The sequence below is a fragment of the Chrysochloris asiatica genome, unplaced genomic scaffold (genome assembly GCF_000296735.1).
Source record: "Chrysochloris asiatica unplaced genomic scaffold, ChrAsi1.0 scaffold00090, whole genome shotgun sequence".
NCBI lineage: Eukaryota > Metazoa > Chordata > Mammalia > Afrosoricida > Chrysochloridae > Chrysochloris > Chrysochloris asiatica.
The window spans coordinates 1,501,540-1,520,876 of record NW_006408608.1 but is presented as its reverse complement, the minus strand read 5'-3'; the positions used below and the strand labels follow the sequence as shown (position 1 = coordinate 1,520,876).

Sequence of the window (19,337 nt, the reverse complement as noted above, 5' to 3'; positions counted from 1 at the left end):
TCCCTCACGCGTGCGAGCTGATGAGTCTGTGGTTCATTGCCATAGACAAGCGAATGGAGGACTGAACTTGAGCGGAGAACTCGCAGGCCCTGGGGCAGCCGGGAGCATCCCAGGATTTGCTGAGGGAGCCCTCTAGGTGCGCCCTTGGGCTGGGGCAGTGATCCTGGCCCGCGCCTCCGTTGCTCGGGCGGTGCCCGGGCGCCACCGACCTCTGAGGCCCCTGAGAATTCGGCTGCGGATTAGTACACTGTGCGCCGCTGACTTTGCCACCCCCGCGCACGCCTGGTCGAACCAAAGACTCCTGTGCGTGTGTCCTCCCTGGATGGCGCTTTGGCTGCTAGTCGGGGTCTCGATCAATTATTTATAGGAAACTTGGGCCAGGAGGAGGGAGAGGAAGGAGGAGCCGGCCTGCGGCTCCCTAAATGAATTTGTTAACCAGACCCGCACACGCTCTCTAAATGGTCCCTTGAAACCCCTCCTGACAGTTGACTGACCGCTGCAATCAATAAAAATTAGCCAGGGCCGCGTGGGCCGCCGCCTGACTCTAGTCTCACGTTGTCAGGGTCGGAACTGAGACTTGGAGTGGGGGGCAATAAAGGGTCTCCTTCGGACTCTTCCCCCTTTCGCGAGGTGGGGAATTGAAGGCACAGGGTCGGAGAATCCCAGTGGTGGAGAGAGATTCAGACTCAACAACCCTCCCCAATAACACTCAGGCTGGAGTCTCAGGATAGTGCCCTAATTTTTGTCCCGTGATCCTCTAGGGAAGGCATGTATCTTTCAAGCGCCTGCATGCCCGGAGAAGGGAATTGTACTTTTTTTTTTTTAGGGGAAAGAAAGTGTTTGCGGGTTTAGGGGTGCAGAAAGGATAAGCCCTTCTCCACACTCTGCTCCCCGCGGGTCTCTTTGTGACTTGAGTGAGTACCGATAAGTGAAGAGAGATAGAAATGGAGACCCTGAGTCACAAAGACTAACCAGCAGCAAGAAATAGGTTTTCAAACACAAGTGGGAAGACAGTGGCCACGGAACCTGCACAACAGTGGCTTTGGAAACGGTGCACAGGAATTTGAAACTTGTGAAAAGCTTGTTTTGCTCCAGTTTCCTTTCAGAGGTTTCTGCCCCCACCCTTAACCCCAGGCTCCTAGCTTAGGTCTCTCTCCCAGTTCCCAGTAGTTCCTCACAACCTTAAAGATGAACTTCACAGATGAAGCTTGTTTCCAAAGACAACTTCCAAATAGACCCAGTCCTTGGAGACTGAGTCTGAGAACTGGAGATGGCGCAGGCTAGTGACATTCAGGGCCTAGAGTGGGGCCGAAGTCCCACTCCAGACAAAAGGGCAAGAGAAGAAAGCAGAGCTACTTGTGGCACCCCGCTGGGCTAGGCCTGCCTGGGACTTCTGGTCTGTTAGGGGAAGCAGCCCTGCCAGGATGCCAAGTAGTTCTGGCTTTGGGCCGGGCAGTTCCAGAGTCCTGGGGTCCTGTGGGGAGACCCAGTCCTTATTTCAGTTTGTACTGGAAAGAGATGAGCAGGGCCCTTTTGTGAGATGGATGGCATAGAACTTGAACCATCCATCCTGGCCAGATTCTGCACAGTAGACACCTCTTCTGAGAGGTACTCCCCAAAAGCCAAGAGGTGGGGTTTGGCTTTTATTTGGAGTGTGTGTGTAAGGGGGTTCGATTTGGCTTGTGAGGACACACACATAGGTACATTTCTCCTGATAAAGAAGAAGAAAGGAAAGGAGGGTTGTGGAAAGAGTGTATGGTTTTGTGGTCCTTCTGACTCAGGGAATCTAGGGACTCCCAGTTCTGGTCTGGAGTTGCAAAAGCAACTAACATGCGCTTCGCTGGATAGAGGTTCATTGGGCAGGGCAGCAGAACCAGGAAGTTCCAAGTCTATAAGGGTTTAATCAGGAGCTTGGTGCAGGCGGATTTGGGGAGGAGTTGCAGAAATGAAATGATCAGAATGAGAGCAGCGGCCTGGGTCAGGAAGCCCTGCCGCGTTTAAGTGACAGCAGTTATGTTGGGCGCTGTGATTGTCATATGCTGGCTATGTAGACTCCTATGTCTCTGGAGAACTGTTTGCCCATGGGTTTTTAGAGCCAAGGGCCATGGGCTGTTTGTCTGTGCAAGTAGAATTTTGCATGGATATGTATTCATGATTGTAGATGAGTGCGAATGGGTAGTATGGCTGGACAGATGAGACAAGGTTGTCTTATCTTTGAATTGCATAAATTATATAAATTTCCCATGTAAGTACCTGGGCCAGTCTGCAGGCATCCTAGTGAACCACCCAGCTGGAACCCCTTGTTTCTATTCCAAGCCTAGACATCAGTTTCACTGCCAAGTTAAAGGTAAAAAAAGGCCTCCTAACCCCCAAGTCAACCAGGTTGGCAGAAACTGAGATATTGCTTGGGCAAAAGGGCAGGCAGAGGGGAGGGGTGCACCTCTGCAACTTTGTTTTGGCTTTTTGCTCTTGACAAATGAATGATTTCTCTGGGGGTTGCCCCTCTCTTGGCGGGGAGTCTCCAAAGAAGGGGTTTAAGAGCTCTGCTCTTTAAGCGCTAAAGAGAGATCCCTCCCTGAGTCCGCTTTTTCCTATCGGCCGCTTGGCATTTAATAATGTTAAGACTTATTAGAGCTGGTAATGAAAACTGGGACTGCTGAATAGGAAACTGTGTTGGAGAGGAGTGTAATAGCTTCCAGGCATGGTAAGAAACTATTTATCCGCAATCAGTCCTCACTCTCAGAGTTTGAAGCACAAACGTTAAGTTGAAGGGTTTTAAAGCAGATTAAATTGAGCTTTTATTTCTGTGCACTTTCATCTCTGAACAGCTCACTCCTGCTCCCCTTGGGCTGATATTCATGAGGCTGTTCCTATTTTTTTTTCCCCCTCTTATCCTTGTTAAGACTGAGTTATTACGATTGTTGGTTGTGAGAATTCTCAGACCACTACCATAGTGGCTTCGGCCCAGCTCTGCTCACCTGGAGAGGGATGTGAGCAGCTCTTTGCCCCACAGCTGGACTCTTGCTTTTCTCTTTACTTCCTTCGCAATGGACCCAGGAAGAGGCAGGCCAGGCACCCAGACCAGGAGATTGGAAAGGAAAAGATTTTTTCCAGAATCTGAATCCAGAGGAGACTCTTAGGGGGAGTTTGAAAGCGGTTTACAAAGGGTCAAACCTTCCTCTGTGGGAAGGGAAGGAGTGAGTGTGAAGAAATAAACAGTAATATAATAACTACAGTTAAGATACTACAAGAACACCAAAGCCTCACTATTTGCCAGCAACAAAAAAGTTGAAGCTGAAACTGACCAGGTCAAGAAAAACTGAACTGGTCAGCCTGGGTTCCCCATTGGTCTCTAGGATGAGACGCTCAGTGAGGTCATGATTAATGTGAAATAAAGGGGGAAGGGACCCCATCTCAAGATTTAAAAACATAAACCAAAAAAACTGAATTTTCCTCTGGGGGACAAAACCCCACCGGGCATTGGAGCCAAGCAGGAGAATTCTTTCCTAGTTCTCCCAGGTCTGAAAGACCCTGGGAGGTGAAAGTGGGGGCGCAGCACAGGGGAGGTAGGTTTGTTTTACTTTGAGTTCCCCAGAATTTATTTTAACGCGGCGAAAGTACAGGTGTGGAGTGGGACACTGCAGGGAAGGGTCGGGAAGGAGTGGAGAGTCGAAGTGCCGATTTTAGACACTTGTAAAAGGAGGTGGGAAACAATTTAATTTGGCAGCGGCGCTAGCTGCTAATGCGGTTTTCGGTCGTTTGCTACACTGGAGGAAGCTGTTTTGATTGTGTGTACAAGGACCTGCCAAATTTAATTAGGCTCCGGGGGAGCGAATGAATAGGGGAAGGGGGGGCACAGCAACCCTCAGCCCACACCGTTTTTTCGGCTTCACACCTGGAAGGGGCATTGTTTACGGGATAGGCAGGAGAGGCGACGGAATGGGGAGGGGGAGGACAGAGACAGGAGACTTGGTAGAGAGAGCTAGGAGGGGGGCAGATCGTCCATTTATCAAAGAAACAATCGGCATTGATTTAAACCAACAAGTTCCCTCCTCTGTAAATGTGTGTTTAGAGAAAGGTAATTGACACTCCACCAAATCAAAGGATTACCCCGGGTTGGCAATCTAATCAAACAGAGTCCAGGCGGGATTTGAGGCTGTTCAGAGTGGGATCAGCTTCGCATAATGGGGGCTCCGAGGAAGATGGGAGGGTGTCAGGCAATTCCTCGGCTTTAGGCAGGGCTCGGTGGTGGATATTCAGAGACCAGAGGGAGAGAGGGAGGGGGAGAAGACTTGGCGCGCCTGGGCGATTTGGGGGCTGGGGGTGAGCAGAAAGGGGGTGCGGAGAGAGACTAACCCAGTCGTGGGGGCTCTCAGCGGTTGGAGCTCCCGAAGAGGGGGTAAGCCCACACTAGGTTGACAAGGCTCCCCCTTTCTTCTCTCCATCCCCCCAACCGAAAAAGAGAGAGGGGAGGAGGCGGGAGCTGAGCCTAGCGAAGAACAACAAAGAGGAGATAAATGTTACAAAGGCAAACACTGGCGCCCGCGCACTCGCAGCCCCAGAACCCGCGGTAAATAAACAAAGTCGACAAACTGTTTGCCAGATAAACTCGTGCCTAAATCGAGTGTGACGGGCAAGGAGAGAAGAGACAGAAGGAGATAAGGTTGGAGGGGGAATGAACGAACATAATCTAATAGAAGACATTTAGAAAACAAACTTTAAACAAGGGAGAACAGGCGCGAGCGGAGAGTAATTATCCGCCCCAGAGAGCTGGGGAAGCCGTTCAGGGCTCTAGGGAAGTGGGAGCTTCCGAGGAGCCTGAAGTTGGAGGACGCCTTTGGGACTCCACGGGAAACTGGGGGAAAGTCCCCGGGGGCACTCAAGGAAAGGGGCTCAGATCCCAGATTGAGGTTTTTGCGCAGCCCCTAGTCTTCCGAATGCTGGCAGTTCTAAACCAGGTGGGGTCCCCGCTGCGAGGGCTTTCGGGAGCTGCGTTCACCTCAGGGCACTCACCGCCACACACCGGTGATTTCCAGGCGTTTATACCTAAAAGACGCGTGTGTGCGGCGCAGTGGTGAAAGGAATTAGATATTTACCAGTTTTAAATAAGCCTGGCTAAGAAGAGAGGAGAGAGAGAGACACTGAAAAGATGAGGCTGGGGAAGACTTCAAACGAATTCATCATTTGGAATGGTGGAGGGGAGATTTACCAGACAGTATTGGGAAGTTATTTAGATATTAATAACACATTTTCCTGAGGCGCGACCACGGCAGCCATCTGCGCTGTTCTCGGAGCTATTTGGCTGGGTGAAATATGGGCGTCTCAAATGTTGGGAAGAGATAACGCAATCAGGCTAACCCTGGTCCTAAGACTGCATCGCAGCGTTAAACCCGGATTAACCTTCCCCACCCCCACTGCCCCCTCCCCTTTTACAGCTTTCCAAATTTTCAGTGGAATTTACATGGAAGGATTTAAAAGCACATATAACAGTAGTAGCCTTAAAGCAATAAGGTGATTACTATTTTTTAAAAAGGATGTCTTTCTAAAAATGATAGTTGTCCCACACTACACTATATATATAAAACATATTTTTTTATAAAGGGAGAGAGGATTGAGAATATTAGATTCCCTACTAGGTTATGTTTTTGGAGTAGCTATGAATTGGTATCTACTTGATTGGCAGTGGGTTATTTACCATAATTCCACCATCAGTAACAAAGTTAATGAGGCTTCCTTCTGCATCAGGCTCTGTATTGGGCACCTAAGGATATAAACATGAAATGTATAAGGTTCCTGGCTCTGGCCTAGCAACTCATGTTCTCTAAGGCCAGACAGAACTCATATCCCAGAAAAGATGCTACCAGGTAGGGGGAAATGATCCTGCTATTTAAGGCTGCCACAGTCACGAAAGGCTTGGGGGGGGGGGGTCTTGGAGGCCACAACTAAGGGGGGGGGCACATTCCAGGAATTTCAGAGAAATAGTTCTTCTCCCCCTTCCCACTCCCGAGCAATGGGATAATTGGGAAATCTAGTTGAGAATGAGGATAAGGGGGATTGGAAGATTGGATGCCCCCCTTTTGCTGTCCTGGACCTTCCCTCTGCCCCCTTCCCCCAAGTCTGACGGAAAGAGGAAAAGGTGGAAATGGGATCAGCGCTTTCTGACCTGCTCTGGAGCGATTTGGCCCCGGCTGGGGTCGGACGGGCGGAGGGAGGGAACTTGCCTTCCCAAATCAAATCAAGGCAGAACGGTGACCTAAGGGGGAACTTCGCCATTCGTCGATTGAGCTCTCCAAAACTTCAAACAAAGGTGGGGAGGGGGGTGCAAGGCAGAGAAATAGTCCGGAGAAAGCGAGATGGGAGTGGGGACTGGGGTTGCGGGGGTGAGGGAGGGCTAAGAACTTGCGAAGGGGAGGGGCCTGGCGGAGGAAGAGACTGGGTCGAGGGCAAAGGGGAGGTGGGGGGCAAAGGAAGGGGATGGGAAGGGAAAACGGCTGCAGAAACACTAGGAACTTCAATCCTTGGAGTGAAGGAAAGCGTCTGCGGTTGCTACAGCCTCGGGAGGGTTGAGGGGTAGTAGTGTGTGCCCCAAGTCCACCTCCAAGGAAGTGTGAGAGCAATTGCTGGCGACTTGGGCCCGTGTGCCTGGTTTGCTAGGCCCTCAGCACGTTCCCACTGGGCATTTGGCAGCTAGGTGAGGGTAGATTGTGAGGTGTGTGTGACTCGAGCCGGGCTCTCTGCACGCCAACTTTGGGTGGTTTGGCCCCATTTCGCCTCAATAATGGACCTTTCCAAAATTCGGTGGTACTCCGCCCTGGGGTGAGCTGGGCCTAAGCCCCGATATGGACCAAGGAAAGGGTAGGCAGAGGTCGTGGAGATCGAGAGCCACCGAGATGAGATGGAAGAGAGTCAGCAGACGAAAGGACCCAACGCGGGCTAAGAAGACCTGCCCAGAGAGTTTGAGGACGCTCAGAAATGCCGAGGGGTCGAGAGAGGCGCAGAGCAGCCAGAGGATAGAGACAAAGAGACACAGTCGTAGAAAGGCTGGCCTTGGGACAGGCCCGACCAGGAGAGACAGAGGAACCTAGAGACTGCCCGCGGGAGAGCGCGGGAGGAGAGGGCTGAGCGCGCAAAGTCGGGAGGCGGCGGGAGGCAGGCGGGGGGCGGGCGGGCCATGGCTGTCCTTTTGATCCTCCTCGGCTTCCCCTTATCAGAAGCGCTTTCGGTGACACCGGCACAAAAGCAGTTCATCATATTACAGCGCGGCCCGGCGGCTCGCTGCGATCCCGTCGCTTAATTAGAAGCCAGCGAGCTGGGCCGGCGGGGCGGGAGGGCGGCCGATCCCTAGGCGGGAACTGGTTTCCGCGCGCTCTCATTCTAGGCACTGGAAAGAGTCGGCTGAAAAGCCTGGTTCTGTAAGGACCAGGAGCAAGGAATGCGGGAACCTTTATTCAGGATGTCGCTAAAAAAAAACAAAACAAAACACGCCAGCCGGATTTCACTCCCGAGAGAGACTAGCCGCTTTTCTTTTTAACAACTGCCCCTTCTAAATTCTGGACTTCGAGGAAGAAAGGGCGCACAGTCTGCCTCCCCCCCCCCCCCACACACACACACACACTCCTCGGCTTCCACTCAGCAGACTGCAGAGGTCGTTCTGCTCGGAGTCGAATTGGCATTCACTAGTTTACTAAAGCTGAGGGTTCGACTCCTTCCTTCTCCCTCTAGCTCTTCCGCGTGTCATTCTGAACGTGGTGTGTATGAGAGAGAGTAAGAGTAACAGTGAAAGAAGTAAACTAGACTGGAAATATCCAGTGGGGCAAAGTGTGTTGTGTTTGATTCAGGAAGTTCAACTCAACCTCTCTGGGCTTCAGTTTCCTCCCAGGAAAACAAACAAAACTGGACTAAAACAAAAGTTCTTATCCTTTTTGGAGGATCCTGGAGGTCTTTGAGGGTCTGATAAAACTTAAGAAACTGACCATTCGGTACATGTCTACCCAGGTAGAATTTTGTGTGTATGCCTAAAGCGATCCATGGGTCTCCAAAGGTTGGACCCTGCTATGAACCTGGTGAAGGCAACACTCTTAAGGTGCTTCTGATCCCACCAGTAGGAACCAAGGATGATAGGCTAGAGCCTAAAGGAGGAGCTGAGAGCCTGCCCTGTATTGTGTCTAGCCCTTACAGTTTTCTCCTTTTTCCAAAACAAGTAGTTGAACCCTCTCCTCTCTACCCACATTTGTCTGTTAAGAGTGGTCCTTTCTGAGGCTTCTCTGTGTCTACCCCACAAAAAAATTCAATCGATAAAAATTTATTGAGCACTTACTATGTGCCAGGTTGTGTTCTTTTGTTGTGGTTAAGTGCTGTCAGTTCCAATTCATAGTGACCCTGTATAGGGTTTCCAAGTAGCAGCTTGTGAGTTTGAACTGCCCACCTTGTGGTTCAGACTTTTCAGACCTTTTCACAGCACGATGCCTGAAAATACCAAAAGATCAAGATGGTCTTTGCTTTTATGTAGTCCACACCAGGTGTTTAAGATAGAAAAGAATCCCACAAATACACAGACGTATCACAGTATAGGTGTGTTGACGGGAATGTGTGCTTGTGAATGTTATTTGTGTACGTGTGTGGGTCGCTGTGTGTGTTTGTGCATGTCTGTGTGTAAGCACAATAGCAGGGCGTGTTTGGGGTCGGGTTGGATTTAGCAGGTAGCCCCCCCAGCCTGACCTCCGCAGTCTGGAGTCGCAAGCGTTGGCAGGGGCCTCTCAGTGTCGCGATGCGAGGGAGAGGCAGAGGGCGGAGCGGCCAGGCAGCGGGCTCCTGAACCTCTCGCCTTCGCTACGCTCTTTGTCTGAAGCCCCGAAAAGATCCAAGATCAATGAGGCTCTGGACCCGGCAGAAAAAAGGGTGGGGCAGCGGGCTCACATAGTGCCTAGGAAAACTCCACGCTGAACTTTTCTGGGGTCCTCTCGGTAGTGCTCAGACTCAACAGAACCCAACCGAGTGGAGCGGCTGCCTTTTCACGAGGCCCTGGCACAGCGTCATGCCTCGGTGCGAGTGGCAGGTGGAGAGGGAAAGCTACTTCAGAGAGTTCGAATCCAGTCTGTAGGTGGCTGGGGACGGTGGAGAGACGCAACATACGGGAGAAGTTTTGTGAGATGTGTACCTTTATATACGTATTGTCGTCTATACTTCCACGTGGAGAAACTTGTCTTGTAGTCTGCAGAGGTTTTAGCTGGGCTGCAAAGACAGGGTAAATCAATCGTATTCAAACTCCAGTCGGCCTTCAAGGACATCAGGGTTGTAGGACTCGGGAGGAGTCCTAAGGAATTTTTTGGAACCCTCTCATTCCTCAGTAGAAGGTTGCAGATTTATCTCTATCTTCCGCGCTCTTGTGCAGCCGCGGATTCAGTCCAATGCAAACGGAATCCGGAGTTTTCAACCCCTGATTTTAAACACTGAAAACCCCACCCCTGCCACTCCTGCAGTTCCCTTTCTCCTGGACCTTTTGGGCTTGGAGTCACCCTTCGGAGGGTCGAAAACTGCCAAAGAGAAAAGAAATTCCGATATATGGTGAGAGGAGAGAGACAGGGCACCGGGAATATAACCCCCCCTTCTACTGTGTGTCTTGTCCTCCCAGCCCTTGTCACTATCCTTCTCCATTGTCGTCTCTCCAGCAGCCTGCATAGGCTCCAATAAAAAAAATCTCCAAGTCCTTCAACCCCTGCCCACGGTTTCCCGCACCCTCCCCCTCCCTCCAATCTTTGGCAATCGAAAAGGTCCTGCATTATCGAGTCGGCATTTCTGGGAGTCCTGCCTGGACTATCCTTGGAGGTGCTCAGAGTGAACCCAAGGGACTCCAGACCGCTTTACATAGAATGGACTCAGAAATCTCCCTTCCTCAGGGGCGTGAATGTCGCTGGGGACAGAACTGTCCTTGCGGTGGTCCGTATAGACTATCACAGGAGGTTCAGTTGAGTGCTTTCAGGATGGTTACAGCTGTAAATGTTCCTTTGCAAACCTTCCCGTCCACCTAAACACACACACAGACACACACACCACACACACCAAAAAACTCTTTTCTCTCCCAATTGGGCTCTGGGTTTGAATCCCGGAGCCGGTTTCCTGGTGTGGAGCCGGGCGTCAGTTTATTCTGAAGTCTAAGCGCCCCTCTGGGCTTCCCGGAAGGTTCTTTGGGACCGGATCATCGGGTCAGAGGAGGGGAGAGGGAGGCTCCGGGTGAGTCCCCTCCTCCCCTGCCGGCCCCTTCCAGCCGCCCCCTCGGCAGCCCCCGCTAGCTCCTCGCGCCTCAATGGTCACTTTAGAAATACAAACAACTTTAGAAATAAAGTAACCAAACCCTCGAAAGGGGCTTTGAAGGGGCGAATGCCTGGTGGCGCTTTACTATGGTGTGGGCAGAGGCCCCGGCCTAATCCCGCTTTCATTTTCACCGACGGCCGCGGGGGAAGCGCTCGCGGCCTCCCGGCCCCTCAGGAGGCTGATTAGACCACAAAGAGCCCCCATTATCCTGAGAAGAAAACCGGGGGGCGGCGAGGGGTGGCGGCGCGGGGGGAGAGGCCTGCCCGCGCCCGGGCTATTGACTTAGTGGATGAAGTCAAGAGCGGGCACGCAGGGAGCCTGCAGGGGGAGGGGATGCTGGGGCGGGGCGGGGGCGCGGCCAAGGGAACGGGCCGACGAGGGAAGGGGAGGGGAGACGGCACCAAACAGGACGCCCCAAACCCTATAACTAGACTCGAGTTCCCGGCTAGGGGAAGGCAGGGAAGGCAGGCCGGAGTGGAAGGCTTCGTGCGTGGAGGTTCTGCTGGACTTGCTGCCCTCGCCCACCCCTGCTCCCGCCCGGGCCGTTCCCCACCGCCACCGCTTGGAATCGGTTTTAGTCTTAGAGGAAAGGGTTACAGCAGTTAAAGCAATCGTGACTGTCGCTAAGTGCTGAGAGGCTCCAACACCCACCACTGCCTCTGACATTTTCTTCCTGCTCTGTGAAATGGGAGAGCTGGATCATAAAACTCCAAACCAAACCCATGGCTGCACCCAGAGTCTGGTTCCGACTCCCAGTAACCCTGTAGGACAAGGTAGAACAGCCCCCATAGGATTCGCAACACTGCAATCTTTTTCTCCTGCAAAGTGGCAGGTTGGAAATGCTGACCTTTGGATCAGTAGTCTAGCGCTTAACTGTTGTGCCACCAACGCCTATGGGGCTAAGTCCTGAGGTCTCCAAAAGTCGCCTTCTGAGAGTTTGGGAAGGGTGATGTCAGAGCTACTCGCTACCCCACCCCCACCCTATCCCTCTTTTCTGTTGTTGTTGTTAAGTGCTGTCGAGTTGGTTCCGACCCATAGCGACCCTGTATAGGGTTTCCGAGGGTGTAAATCTTTACGGGCGTAGAAAGCCTCATCTTTCTCCAGCGGAGCAGCTGGTAGTTTCGAACCGCTGACTTTAAGGTTCGCAGCCCGATTGGATTCCTAACCACTACGCTACCAGAGCTCCCTAAAATGGGGAGGGATGGAGCAGGAGGATGAAAGAGTAAAGGAAGAGTTCTTGTGCCTGAAAGATCTGGGTAACATTGAGTGAGGTCCTCTGAGACCTTCAATGCCCTCTTATATCCATGGATGACAACTCAAAGCATGCTGGAAAAAGTAAAGTTATAATTACATATAGTGCAGGGCAAATTGGGAGGCTGGATAAGTATTACTCACCAATCCCCACTGATTCCTTCTCCTCTAAGGCATCATTCAATTAGAGGCCACGATCTTATGGCCTAAGAAATCATAGCCTTGAAACCTACAGAGTTCCAGTATTCCATAAATGACCACCAAATTTGGACAGAGGGATCAGCTGCTCAGTATATGAAGGAAGGAATGAAGTGTCTCTTCCTTATCTAAAATCTAAGACGACAGAAATAAATTCCTAGTCCAAACAGATCTTGGCCAAGGGGAAAGGCAGAAACAAAGAGAGCCAGGTTTCATGAAGGCCAAGCAGATACTGTTAAATGTGTAGAGGGACTTCCTTCCCCTGGTGGGTGCTGTCTCCTCCCCATAAAGGCTGGGTAGGAAGGATGGGTTGGTGAAGCAGAGAGAGCTGATGGGGGTGAGTACCACTGATTAATTGAAGTAGACAAGAGGTGGGGACATCCTCCAGGTATAAAGGAGGTGGGTGAGGGTATGTGACAGTATCCCAGCACCACCTGACTGTCCCCCAATCCTATCCCTTCTCAACCATAGCTGCCCCTCACCCTACCCCATCCCCAATCTCCTTGAACTAGGACTAGGTGTGGATCATGCTGATAATGGCAGTGCTTTGAAGATACCTTTCTTGGTTCTCCATCCATTCATTAACAAATATGTGTGGACTGCTCTGGGCTTGGCACCCCTAGATCCCAGGTCATGATGAGTAAGGATTTGGAATTATTCCAAAGACACATAAGAAGAAATGAAGTAGATTCCATCAGGAGCATGACAGACTGTACTGGAGGGTGTGGGGAATCCTGGGAGAGGACTCATGTTATGGTGAAGGAATGGGATTGATATAGTAGAGGGAATGGAGAGCAGAGGTTAAATGGAGAAATGTCCTGGAGGGGAAGACAGGGAAACTCACTTGCAGGCCACTGGCTACTGAGTCAATGAAAGGTGCTTTGGAATGCCTGTCCAGGTGGAGATTCCAAAGGTGAGACTCAGACTTGGTCAGACCTTAGAGATAGTCAGGTCATTTCACAGATGGAACAGTTGAGGTCCAGGGGGAGTGATATGAATGAGACTAAAGGAAGGAAAGATAACCCACTTCCCAGATCTGCTGGTAGTTGGGATGAGAGGAGAACAAAATAAATACAAACTGGACCATGTTTCCCACGGTTATCTTCACACAGTGCCTTCCTAATTAATTCTTAAAGTCCAGACTTGGAATAGCTTATTTAGGTCCAGTTTGTATTTAATGTGAGACAATTTATAAGGTTCATTTTATCGAGAGGAAAACTGAGGCATAGAAAATAGGTTAGCCCAAGGAAGCATGTTCTCACTTAATGGAATCTGCAAGACCCTGATGCCTTCAACCAGACAGGCGTGGAGAACAACGTACATCCTGTCCTTGCCGGACAACTGCAGTGCCTAACACCTCCTCATTCTTTATAGATCCTAGATCCTCAGGGTCAAGAAAGACTTCATCTCAAGACAGTCTGTCTATTAGCCCCCTAAACTCCCAGCACCCATGAGCATCTTGGGGGTGCCTGAGACTTGATTTGGACCTTCAAAAGTTCTGCTCATCTTCCTGAGGAAGCTCTTTAAGCAGCAAAGAAGTGATAAAGCCCAGAGGGAAAATGACCACAGTATTGGGTTACGGTTAGAATTCAGACCCTCATGTGAATGGTCCAATGCACAGACCCTGTCCCTAGCATTAACTGCTGTGTAACCTTTGTCCTTGGTCCCCTTGTCTGGACAATGGCAGGACAGGATCAACATGGTTTTAAAACTATGTTCCATGGAACCTTGAGATGCTGAGCAAGGACTACAAGGGTGAGGCAGCTGGTATGGATCCTTCCTCTTGGCAAATACACTCTGGAGGAGGAAAAGGTATAAACCCAGCATCCTTCCCCCTTGATAGAGGAAAACTATGAGACAGGGCTTTGTCCTAGGGAAGAGCCAGGACCACTTCCCATCAGTAGACTACTCCAGAAGAGGGAGAGAGGATGGGGGAGAAATTCTGTTTATCTTCCTAGGATCAAAGCCCCAGGCTGTGGTTATTGGTCTTCAGAGATAAGCTGATATTGCTTATCTGGTGACAAATGATTCCCCGCCCCTCCTATTCCCCTGAGCAGGCAACTTTCTCTCCTGGCTGTGAGGTCTCTTTGGGAGAACTGCAGGGCTGGCCTATAACACTGAGTCCCTGTTTGCTTGTAGTGTGACTAGGGAAGGCAGTTACCCACTCGATGTTTCACTGGGGAAGGTGGTGGTGTGGTGGGGTCCAAGAGAGAAGGGAGAGATGGGATGGCAGAGTGGGAGAGATGGAAAGACCCTTGAGCCAGGTGGGCAGACAAGTATGCCTCAGTGCTTTTGCAAAACACAAATACCTTGGCCCTTTCTTCACTTGGGACATCTGAGGAGAGTGGTATCTGGGTCAGTTGCTTGGATCATTGACAGCCACCCCAGTTGAAAGCCATTGGTCTAGTACAAGTTCTTGTTCTGCAGATGGAGACACTGAAGTTCAGAGCAAACTGAGAGTGTAGTCAGAACAGGGACCCAGTCTCCAGACCGTTAAGTCAGGCGCCATGTATTGGACACTCTTTCAAAGACCCTCGTCTTTTCTCACTATCACCTCCCCTACTCCTCCTGAGGGCCTGCTTTGCCAGTGTACCATGCTAGGGGCAATGGGACTGAGTCGTTCAGACCTCTGCCCTGTCCCGCTCACCCTAACCCTTGTCTATGTCATGGGGATGGACTCCCAGTGACTTCCCTTCATCTCAGCTCTGGACTCTCAGCCTTTGCATCCAAAGATAGCTGCAATGCCATAGAAGGAGCATAGAACTTGAATTAGTGAGGTCCAGACTCAGCCCCCTGTTTGGGTTCCCTGAGCCTGTTGCTTTACCTCTCTGAGCCTTCATTTTTTCACCCATCCTGATGTGGCACTTTAAGATAAGCCTTGAACCGATAACTGCAAAGTTGTTGGTTCAAACCTACCAGCTGCTCCTTTGGAAACAGGGTGGCTATGAGTCAGAACAGACTCCAGGGCACTTAACCAATAACCAAGTGGAGCTAAGGGGAATGTGGTGACTATGTAGGATAAGCACCGGACTATAAACCACAAGGTCAGTAGTTCAAGGCCACCAGCCATTCCACAGGAGAAAGATGAAACTTTCTGCTTCTTCAAAGATTTATAGCTTCGGAAATCCTATACAGGGTTGCTATGAGTCGGAAGTGACTTGACGGCACTGTGCAACAACAAAGATAACAAAGTGAGTAAATGAGTGAAAACACAGAAAAGGTACCTGTTGTTGTTGGATGCCATCGAGTCAGTCCCAAACCACAGCGACTCAGTGCACAATAGAACAAAACACTGCTCAGTCCTGCTTCTAAGATCCTGGCTGTATCTGGCACAATAAGTGATTAAAATGAAATGTTGTTGTTGTTGTCAGGTGCCATCAAGTCGGAACCGACTCATAGCGACCCCATGCACAGCAGAACGAAATAATGTCCGATCCTGGGCCAACCTCACTACCGCTGCCACACTTGAGTCCATCAATGATGCCACCTGGCCAATCCATCTCATTAGGGGTCTTCCTCTTTTTCTCTGACCCTCCACCTCACTCAGCATGACATCCTTCTCCAGCGACTGTTCCCTCCTGACAATATGTCCAAAGTATGAGAGACGAAGCTTAGCCATCCTGGCCTCCAAGGAGCACTCTGGTTGTACTTCTTCCAAAACAGATCTATTGGTTCTTTTGGCAGTCCATGGCACTTTCAGTATTCTCCTCCAACACCACAACTCAAAGGCATCAATTCTTCTACGATCTTCCTTATTCACTGTCCAGCTTTCACATCCATATGAGGCTATTGAAAACCTGAAAGTGATTCGTATAGAATAGATGACTCACAAACTATATAAACGGTATTTCCCGAGTTAAATGACCATTGCTTTATCAGGGACTCTCAGACAAATATGTTGTGGCTAAATTTTTAAGTGCTATGGAGTTAGTTCCAACTCTTAGCAACCCCAGTGGGTATGAATCGCTAACCGTGTGGTTAGCAGTCAAGTGCTCAACCTACAGTACCACACCAAGACTCCAAGATAACTATGTTGTTTTTCTTGTGAAATGCCATTAAGTCGGTTCTGACCCATAGCAACCCTGTATAGGTTTTCTGAGGAGCGGCTGGTGAGCTTGAACTACCAACCTTACAGTTCCAACTGACCTTGCAGTCCAGAGCATTAACCCACAGCGAAACTCTTTGCCATGGAGCGACATTGTGTGTTACAGAGTTGAACTGCTTTGTGAGGTTTTCTCAGCTGTAGTCTTTATAGACACAGACCATCTGGCCTGTTTTCCAAGCATCTAAGTGGGTTTGAACTGCCAATGTTTAAGTTAGTAGAGGAGTAAAAGTTGTATCACCCAAGGACTTAACATGCATATTTTTTTTTTTAAAAAAAGTGACTTTTGCAAGATTTATGACATAATTAACAGGTGTTTGTAAGTTTGCAAATCATAAAAAGTATAAAAGAAAGTTGAAATGGCAAATGTTTTAGTCAATGTTTACCACACAAAAAGTATATAGAATAATAATTGAGACTCTTTTCTCCCCAATGATAACCTTGTTGAGTTTGGGGTATATCTTTTTAGATTTAGATACCTATATCTGTATCTAGAATGCTCCTTAGAAGCCAGGATGACCAGAATTTGTCTCTCATATTCAGACGTATTGAGAGAGGGACGAGTCACTGGAGAAGGATATCATGTTTGGTAAAGTGGAGGGTTGAAGAAAAAGAGGAAGACCCCCACTGAGATGGATTGGCACAGTGGCAGCAGCAGTGGGTTCAGGCTTAGCAACAATTGTGAGGTTGACACAGGACCAGACAGTGTTTCGTTCTGTTGTGCAAAGGGTCGCTGTGAACTGGTACCAAGTTAATGGCACTTAACAACAACAACAACAGAGGAAAATGACATCATATGAACTTAACCTGGGTATGATAGAGGCATCAAAGGGTGATCATGAGCTCCTAGAACTGATTTCCCAATCTGGGTTCACATATAAGAGTGGGTGTTGCTTTGGGGAGGGATCTTTGGCTTTTATTGGGGCTTCTCAAGTGGAGGTTCAGAAAAAAAGAGGAAGACCCCCCAGTGAGATGGATTGGCAAAGTGGCAGCATCAATGGGCTCAGACGTGGCAACAATTGTTGGTTCAGGACTGGGCAGTGTTTCATTCTGTTGTGCATAGGGTCGCTATGAGTTGGTACTGACTTGATGGCACCTAACAACAACAACAACAACAACACTGTCTCCCCATGTTGGGATTTCCTTTTGCAGTCCTGGTGTGGCATTGTTGGCTAATGCGTTGGACTGCAAAGTTGGCTTGAATCGCAAGGTCGGTGGTTCAAGCTCACCAGCTGCTCCTTGGAAACCCCATACAGGGCCACTATGGGCGGAACTGACTCGATAGCACTGAACAACAACAACATTGTTCAAGGCTCCAAAAATGTTAAGCATACAGAGTTAGAAGTCATGTAGGTGTTAGTGTTCTGAGGGAGAGGTGGCAGAGCCCCTTCTTCCCCGCCCCTCTCCCCAGGTCTCACATCTCCTCCCTCCCCCTCATGCACCTGCCAGGGTTTCCGGCTGCTTCCCCTTCAAAGTGCCGGCTAGGGCTTTACCTGCCTCCAACACGGTGAAAAGCTCCTGGTTTGAAAGGGGAAGTGGCATTTCAGACACTTAATTAGACACAGGACAAGAATGGAGGTCAGGCCAGGGGGGATTGTTGGGGGATTAACACCCAGGTAAAACCATAAAGGTTCACGGCCCCTTGGCAGGAGGCTTTGGAGCATCTAGGGCAGCGGAAAGGCTGGGCCAGAAGTTGGAAATCACATTCCCTTTGGTGGGGGGTGGGGAGCCAAAGGGGACACAGGAGCAGTGCAGGGAAGGTAGAGGTGGGAGGAGAAGGGAGGATGTGGGCAGGGGTGGGAGGAAAGGTGGCTAGGCAGTGTAGGGGTAGAGCAAAAAGTAAAGGACCATAACAGAAATTTATTGAGCATCTATTATGTGCTAAAGGTAGTGCAGTTGGGTAAGCTTAGGCTGCTAACCACAAAGTCTGCATAAATATTTACAGCCTTGGAAACTCTATAGAGCACTTCTACTCTGTCCTTTAGAGTTGCTATGAGTTGAAATTGACTCGGAGGCAGTGGGCTTTTTTTCTTTTATCATTTACCAAGGCACTGTTCCAGGAGCTGGGGGCACAATCTTGCTTTCATAGGACTCGGCACACAGGCAACGAGCAAGTCCACAAAGAAGGAAATGCTTTAGAAGAGGGATAGAAGTTTGAAGAATATAAAGCAAGGAGCCAAGAGATGTGATAGAAGGCAGATGGTGTGGGTGGGTGGGTGGCGGTGAGTGATATTAGGGAGGTCTGCCTGGAGGAGGTGGTATTTGACCTGAGACCTGAATAGCAGGAAAGGCAGCGGAGTAATGGGTAATCATTGGATGATGGCCATTTGAAAGCTGTGTGCCAAATACTGGATGAAATGCTTGTCAGGAATGAATTCATCAAATCTGCCACCCCCTTGCAAAGTTACCCATTTACAGATGCAGAAACTGAGACCCAAGAAGATTCCTCTATTCTTTGAGCACAGAGACAGCCCGTACCTTCAAATGGGCCCACCTCTTACTACAAATCGTGAACTGTGTTAAGTGCCTCATACACCTCATCTCACTTAACCCCCAACCATGCCATATGGTTGAGAGCAGAGCTCAGAGAATAGAGTCACACAGCCAGCAAGTAGCAAAGCCAGTCATGTATTCTAGGTAGCATAAAGTCTTCCCACTGCAACACACACACTGGCTTTTATGTAGGGGTCTGGATTAGAAAAGTCCTCTGCTAATTCTCAGAGGGGTGGTCTTTGTCCCTCAGAAATGGTTTCCCCTATTTCTCCCAGAGTGAGGGACTTGTCCCTTTGAAAAGAACCTTCTAGAGGGTTTGCTGACTTGTTTGCTTTAGAGGGATGCCTTGCTCACCTTTTTGATTTACATTTGTAATTCAGAGTTATTGTTGCTGTTGTTAAGTGCTGTTGAGTCGGTTCCAACCCATAGCGACCCTGTATAGGGTTTCCAAGGAGCTTGAACAGCCAACCTTGAGGTTCAAACCGACCCTGCAGTCCAGCACATTAACCCACAGCGCCACACCAGGACTCTAATTCGGAATTTGGGGGGTCTCAAGTCTGTCCTGGGAGTGTGTTTGAAAGGCAGGTGTAGCAACCTTCTGCTATGGGAGAGTTCTTTCTTTTATGTCATTTTATCATTGGTGCCGTTCTAACTGCACAAAGTGCGCATACATAGTCGCTGCTGGATCATATATAGGGAGTAAGAAAGAGTTGATTCCCGTTTAGATTTTGGATGAAAGTGTCTTCAGTTGAAGGTCCCTGAGTGGCATAGTTTGCACCAGAGGAGCTCTGGTAGCATAGTGGTTACTAATCAGGCTGCACATGGCAAGGTCAGCAGTTCAGAACTACCAACTGTTCCACGGGAGAAAGATGAGGCTTTCTGATCCCGTAAAGATTTACAGCCTCAGAAACCCAGTACAGGGTCACTATGAGTTGGAACCGACTCCACGGCATATGATAATAATATTATATATATATTTATA

General features: G+C 49.7%; 1 protein-coding gene across 3 annotated transcripts in view; it reads left to right on the top strand.

The window, feature by feature from the left end:
- Positions 1-19,337, top strand: part of PAX7 (paired box 7) — a 127,669-nt gene that overhangs the window by 4,719 nt on the left and 103,613 nt on the right. The gene's annotated exons all lie outside the window — the stretch shown is intronic.